Source organism: Panulirus ornatus, chromosome 17 (assembly GCF_036320965.1).
Source record: "Panulirus ornatus isolate Po-2019 chromosome 17, ASM3632096v1, whole genome shotgun sequence".
NCBI lineage: Eukaryota > Metazoa > Arthropoda > Malacostraca > Decapoda > Palinuridae > Panulirus > Panulirus ornatus.
In genome coordinates, this window is record NC_092240.1 from 49392495 (window position 1) to 49399994 (window position 7500).

The window sequence follows — 7500 nt, forward strand, 5'->3', positions numbered from 1 at the left end:
TAGGCTGCACGCCGTTAGCGAAGGCTCCCGCTAGGCTGCACGCCGCTAAGGAAGGCTCCCGCTAGGCTGCACGCCGCTTAACGAAGGCTCCCGCTAGGCTGCACGCCGCTAACGAAGGCTCCCGCTAGGCTGCACGCCACTAAGGAAGGCTCCCGCTAGGCTGCACGCCGCTAACGAAGGCTCCCGCTAGGCTGCACGCCGCTAAGGAAGGCTCCCGCTAGGCTGCACGCCGCTAAGGAAGGCTCCCGCTAGGCTGCACGCCGCTAAGGAAGGCTCCCGCTAGGCTGCACGCCGCTAAGGAAGGCTCCCGCTAGGCTGCACGCCGCTAACGAAGGCTCCCGCTAGGCTGCACGCCGCTAAGGTGTGGTTCCCGCCTTTATTCCCCGCTGAAGAGCGTAGACTGGGGCGCATGCGCGCGCGCAGCGTCACTCTGTGGAAGGTCCCCTGTCCATGTAAGTGACGTCAGATGCGTTATCTTAAAGGACTGACTGGTGTTCCTGGCGTCAATGCGTTAGTGATTTCCAGTTACGCATGGGGGGGGATATGCGTTAATGCTTCAAGATAACGCAGGGTGGATATGCGTTAATGCTTCAAGGTAACGCAGGGTAGAAATGCGTTACGTTTCAAGATAACGCAGGGTAGAAATGCGTTAACGCTTCGAGATAAGGCCGGGTAAAAATGCGTTAATACCAAGATAACGCAGGGGAGAAATGCGTTAATACTTCAGATAACGCCGGGTAAAAATGCGTTAATACCAAGATAGGGTAGAAATGCGTTAACGCTTCAAGATAAACGCAGGGTAGAAATGCGTTAACGCTTCGAGATAACGCAGGGTAGAAATGCGTTAATACCAAGATAGGGTAGAAATGCGTTAACGCTTCAAGATAACGCAGGGTAGAAATGCGTTAATACTAAGATAACGCTGGGTAGAAATGCGTTAATACCAAGATAACGCAGGGGAGAAATGCGTTAATACTTCAAGATAACGCAGGGTAGAAATGCGTTAATACTTCAAGATAACGCAGGGTAGAAATGCGTTAATACTTCAAGATAACGCAGGGTAGAAATGCGTTAATACTTCAAGATAACGCAGGGTAGAAATGCGTTAATACTTCAAGATAACGCAGGGTAGAAATGCGTTAATACTTCAAGAGTAACGCAGGGTAGAAATGCGTTAATACCAAGATAACGTAAGGTGACATAGCGTAGTAAATAAACATTATAGAGATTACATTGAATTTAAACGCGTATTACAAGCTAAGTTTTTTTTTTTTCTAATGTATTTTGCTTCATTATTTACTACGGTAAATTATAGATTTATTTATTTATTTTTTTTTAATTCCATTTTGGAGTGGAAGAGAACCAATATATTAGTTTGTGCAGTTGAGGGAAACAGAGAAATACGTCATAGAAACAGCCACGTAAGATGTCTTAAATAATATTAAAAATTAATTTATCAACGAATGTTCTCAATTCTCATTTTTGCTTAGAATTTCTTACAATATTAAGAATTAATTTACCAACATATGTTCTTTATTCTCAATTTGACGTAGAATTTTATAGAATATCAAAAATTAATTTACCAACGAATGTTCTTAATTCTCATTTTTGCTTAGAATTTCTTAGAATAATATTAAAAATTAATTTACCAACAAAAGTCTTTAATTTTCATTTTTCCGTAGAATTTCATAGAATGATATTAAAAATTAATTTATCAACAAATGTTCTTAATTCTCATTTTTACGTAGAATTTCATAGAATAATATTAAGAATTAATTTACCAACAAATGTTCTTAATTCTCATTTTTACGTAGAATTTGACTCAACGTTATATTCATGGGGGACTCAACGTTATATTTATGGGGGGAATCAACGTTATATTTATGGGGTGACTCAACGTTATATTTATGGGGGACTCAACGTTATATCTGGGGGGACTCAAGTTATATTCATGGGGGACTCAACGTTATATTCATGGGGGGACTCAACGTTATATTCATGGGGGGACTCAACGTTATATTCATGGGGGGACTCAACGTTATATTCATGGTGGGGACTCAACGTTATATTCATGGTGGGGACTCAACGTTATATTTATGGGGGGACTCAACGTTATATTTATGGGGGGACTCAACGTTATATTTATGGGGGGACTCACGTTATATTTATGGGGGGACTCAACGTTATATTCATGGGGGGGACTCAACGTTATATTTATGGGGACAACGTTATTTCATGGTGGGGACTCAACGTTATATTCATGGTGGGGACTCAACGTTATATTTATGGGGGGACTCAACGTTATATTCATGGGGGGACTCAACGTTATATTTATGGGGGGACTCATCGTTATATTCATGGGGGGACTCAACGTTATATTTATGGGGGGACTCAACGTTATATTCATGGGGGGACTCAACGTTATATTTATGGGGGGACTCAACGTTATATTTATGGGGGGACTCAACGTTATATTCATGGTGGGGACTCAACGTTATATTCATGGTGGGACTCAACGTTTATATTTATGGGGGGACTCAACGTTATATTCATGGGGGGACTCAACGTTATATTTATGGGGGGACTCAACGTTATATTCATGGGGGACTCAACGTTATATTCATGGGGGACTCAACGTTATATTCATGGTGGGGACTCAACGTTATATTCATGGGGGGACTCAACGTTATATTTATGGGGGGACTCAACGTTATATTCATGGGGGACTCAACGTTATATTCATGGGGGGACTCAACGTTATATTTATGGGGGGACTCAACGTTATATTCATGGTGGGGACTCAACGTTATTTCATGGGGGGACTCAACGTTATATTCATGGTGGGGACTCAACGTTATATTTATGGGGGGACTCAACGTTATATTTATGGGGGGACAAGTTATATTCATGGTGGGGACTCAACGTTATATTTATGGGGGGACTCAACGTTTTATTCATGGTGGGGACTCAACGTTATATTCATGGTGGGGACTCAAGGTTATATATATGGGGACTCAACGTTATATTCATGGGGGGACTCAACGTTATATTTCATGGGGGACTCAACGTTATATTCATGGGGGGACTCAACGTTATATTCATGGTGGGGACTCAACGTTATATTTATGGGGACTCAACGTTATATTCATGGGGGACTCAACGTTATATTCATGGTGGGGACTCAACGTTATATTTATGGGGGACTCAACGTTATATTCATGGGGGGACTCAACGTTATATTCATGGGGGGACTCAACGTTATATTCATGGGGGGACTCAACGTTATATTCATGGTGGGGACTCAACGTTATATTCATGGGGGGACTCAACGTTATATTCATGGGGGGACTCAACGTTATATTTATGGGGGGACTCAACGTTATATTCATGGTGGGGACTCAACGTTATATTCATGGGGGGACTCAACGTTATATTCATGGTGGGGACTCAACGTTATATTTCATGTGGGGGACTCAACGTTATATTCATGGGGGGACTCAACGTTATATTCATGGGGGGACTCAACGTTATATTTATGGGGGGACTCAACGTTATATTCATGGTGGGGACTCAACGTTATATTCATGGGGGGACTCAACGTTATATTTATGGGGGGACTCAACGTTATATTTATGGGGGGACTCAACGTTATATTCATGGGGGGACTCAACGTTATATTCATGGGGGACTCAACGTTATATTCATGGTGGGGGACTCAACGTTATATTTATGGGGGGACTCAACGTTATATTCATGGGGGGACTCAACGTTTATTTATGGGGGGACTCAACGTTATATTCATGGGGGGACTCAACGTTATATTTATGGGGGACTCAACGTTATATTCATGGGGGGACTCAACGTTATATTTATGGTGGGGACTCAACGTTATATTTATGGGGGGACTCAACGTTATATTTATGGGGGGACTCAACGTTATATTCATGGTGGGGACTCAACGTTATATTCATGGGGGGACTCAACGTTATATTCATGGGGGGACTCAACGTTATATTCATGGGGGGACTCAACGTTATTATTTATGGGGGGACTCAACGTTATATTCATGGTGGGGACTCAACGTTATATTTATGGGGGGACTCAACGTTATATTCATGGTGGGGACTCAACGTTATATTCATGGTGGGGACTCAACGTTATATTCATGGGGGGACTCAACGTTATATTCATGGTGGGGACTCAACGTTATATTTATGGGGGGACTCAACGTTATATTTATGGTGGGGACTCAACGTTATATTTATGGGGGGGACTCAACGTTATATTATGGGGGGACTCAACGTTATATTCATGGGGGGACTCAACGTTTATATTTATGGGGGGACTCAACGTTATATTCATGGTGGGGACTCAACGTTATATTATGGGGGGACTCAACGTTATATTCATGGTGGGGACTCAACGTTATTATGTCATTGGGGGGACTCAACGTTATATTTATGGGGGGACTCAACGTTATATTATGGGGGGACTCAACGTTATATTTATGGGGGGACTCAACGTTATATTTATGGGGGACTCAACGTTATATAAGTATTTATGGGGGGACTCAACGTTATATTTATGGGGGGACTCAACGTTATATTTATGGGGGGACTCAACGAACGGGGGATAGTTATATTCATGGTGGGACTCAACGTTATATTCATGGTGGGGGACTCAACGTTATAATCATGGTGGGGACTCAACGTTATATTCATGGTGGGGACTCAACGTTATATTTATGGGGGGACTCAACGTTATATTCATGGGGGACTCATTATATTATATATACTATTATACTAAGTTATATTATGGGGACTCAACGTTATATTATGTGGGGATCATTATATTATTCACCAACGTTAAATGGTGGACTTAAACGATATCTGGGGGGACTCAAACGTTATATTTATGGGGGGACTCAACGTTATATTATGGGGGGATCAACGTTATATTATGGGGGTGACTCAACGTTATATTCATGGGGGACTCAACGTATATATGGTGGGGATAACGTTATATTTATGGGGGATGTTATATTTATGGGGGACTCACGTTATATTCATGGGGGGATCAAGTTATATTCATGGGGGACTCAACGTTATATTCATGGGGGGACTCAACGTTATTTCATGGGGGGACTCAACGTTATTTTATGGGGGACTCAACGTTATATTCATGGTGGGGATCAACGTTTATTTATGGGGGGACTCAACGTTATATTATGGTGGGGACTCAACGTTATATTCATGGGGGGACTCAACGTTATATTCATGGGGGGACTCAACGTTATATTCATGGTGGGGACTCAACGTTATATTTATGGGGGGACTCAACGTTATATTGATGGTGGGGACTCAACGTTATATTTATGGGGGGACTCAACGTTATATTTATGGGGGGACTCAACGTTATATTTATGGGGGGACTCAACGTTATATTTATGGGGGGACTCAACGTTATATTTATGGGGGGACTCAACGTTATATTCATGGTGGGGACTCAACGTTATATTTATGGGGGGACTCAACGTTATAATCATGGTGGGGACTCAACGTTATATTCATGGTGGGGACTCAACGTTATATTTATGGGGGGACTCAACGTTATATTCATGGGGGGACCATATATATATATATATATATATATATATATATATATATATATATATATATATATATATATATATATATTATTATTCACCAACCGCTTGAGCCAAATGTTCGATCTGTATAACGAAGGGACGGGGGGGTGTATAACGAAGGGACGGGGAGGGGGTATGTATACGAAGGACGGGGGTGTATAACGAAGGAACGGGGGGTGTATAACGAAGGACAGGGGTGTATTACGAAGGGACAGGGGTGTATAACGAAGGATGGGGGTGTATAACGAAGGGACGGGGGACTGTATAACGAAAGGACTTGGCTGTATAACGAAAGGACGGGGGCTGTATAACGAAGGGACAGGGGTTTATAACGAAGGACAGGGGTGTATTACGAAGGACAGGGGTTTATAACGAAGGACCGAGGGCTGTATAACGAAAGGACGGGGGCTGTATAACGAAAGGACGGGGGGGGGGGTATATAACGAATATCGGGGCTTTTTAACGAAAGGGAGGGGGGCGCCCCGTCGCCCCCTCCCTTTCGTTCACTAGTTAACGAAGCGCACCACGCACGCGCACGTACGCGCACTGTGAACACCACGTCACGTCACTTTCCTTCACTGTCACTGTCACTGTCTCCTATGACACGTCTAGAGACATCCACTTGGGGCTTCCCTCAGCCCAGGGGGGCTAGGCAAGGCTAGGAGGGGACGCTCGTAGGCTAGGATGATGGGGCCTGCCTGCCCCGAGAGAGCGCGCGCGCGCCCCGCGGGGCGCCCCGGAGGGACACACACACACAGTTCGAGTTGTACCTTCGCCCGACCACCGACACTGGCGGAGGGAGTGGCGTGTGTCGGCTCGCCTTCCCTCCCTTCCCTCCCTTCCCTCCCCCTCCTCCCTCCCTCCCTCCCCCTCTCTCCCCTCCCCTCGTTTTCTATGCCCGGCTTCTCTCTCTCTCTCTCTCTCTCCCCCCCAGCAAACCTATTGTTAGAGCGGCTCTCTCTCTCTTCTCTCTCTCTCTCTCTCTCTCTCTCTCTCTCCCCTCCCCCCAGAAGGGGAGATGGGGGAAAGGGGGGGTGACCTTGCTGATGGATGGACTTGGGCTTAATCTTCACTTCGCTGATTGGATGAGGCTTAGGCTTAGCACTCTTTGCTGATTGGATAGCTTAGGCAATCGCCCTTTCGCTGATTGGATGAGGCTTTAGGACTCTCAGACACGCCCCTTTCGCTGATTGGATGAGGCTTGGGACTGTAATCCAACCCCTTTCGCTGATTGGATGAGGCTTGGGGACTGTAATCTGTCCCCTTTCGCTGATTGGATGAGGCTTAGGACTCTCAGACACGCCCCTTTCGCTGATTGGATAGGCTTGGGACTGTAATCCAGCCCCCTTTCGCTGATTGGATGAGGCTTAGGACTGTAATCCAGCCCCTTTCGATGATTGGATGAGGCTTGGGACTGTAATCCAACCCCTTTCGCTGATTGGATAAGGCTTAGGACTCTAATCTGTCCCCTTTCGCTGATTGGATGAGGCTTTAGGACTCTCAGACACGCCCCTTTCGCTATTGGTGAGCTGGACTGATCAACCCTTTCGCTGATTGAAAGGCTTGGCAATCTGTCCTTCGATGGTAGGTTTAGGACTCCAGACACGCCCCTTTCGCTGATTGGATAAGGCTTAGGACTCTAATCTGTCCCCTTTCGCTGATTGGATGAGGCTTTAGGACTCTCAGACACGCCCCTTTCGCTGATTGGATGAGCTTGGATGTAACCACCCTTGCTGATGAGCTTAGGACTCATCTGACCTTTCGTGATTGGATGAGCTTAGGACTCTCAGAGCTTCGCTGATTGGATGAGGCTTAGGACTTATTCACTCTATGTGATTGGATAGCCAACCCCC

General features: G+C 45.0%; 2 protein-coding genes across 11 annotated transcripts in view; one reads left to right on the forward strand and one right to left on the reverse strand.

Moving 5' to 3' along the window:
* Positions 1-7500, reverse strand: part of FipoQ (F-box/LRR-repeat protein FipoQ) — a 170431-nt gene that overhangs the window by 47342 nt on the left and 115589 nt on the right. The window contains exons 1-2 of one of the 10 annotated variants that reach the window (XM_071672418.1): positions 6418-6455; positions 1-430 (exon numbers count right to left, since the gene is read on the reverse strand). The exon at positions 1-430 is cut by the window's left edge and continues 258 nt beyond it. The exons of 5 other annotated variants lie outside the window; for them this stretch is intronic. The gene's annotated coding sequence lies outside the window, so the exon portion shown is untranslated. Of the gene's footprint in view, positions 533-6399; positions 6456-7500 lie in introns of those variants that run through there. 4 more of the 10 variants (XM_071672416.1, XM_071672417.1, XM_071672419.1 and 1 more) reach the window with 4 other exon arrangements.
* The window catches only part of LOC139754727 (zinc transporter ZIP13 homolog), a 168242-nt gene that overhangs the window by 23983 nt on the left and 136759 nt on the right, over positions 1-7500 (forward strand). The gene's annotated exons all lie outside the window — the stretch shown is intronic.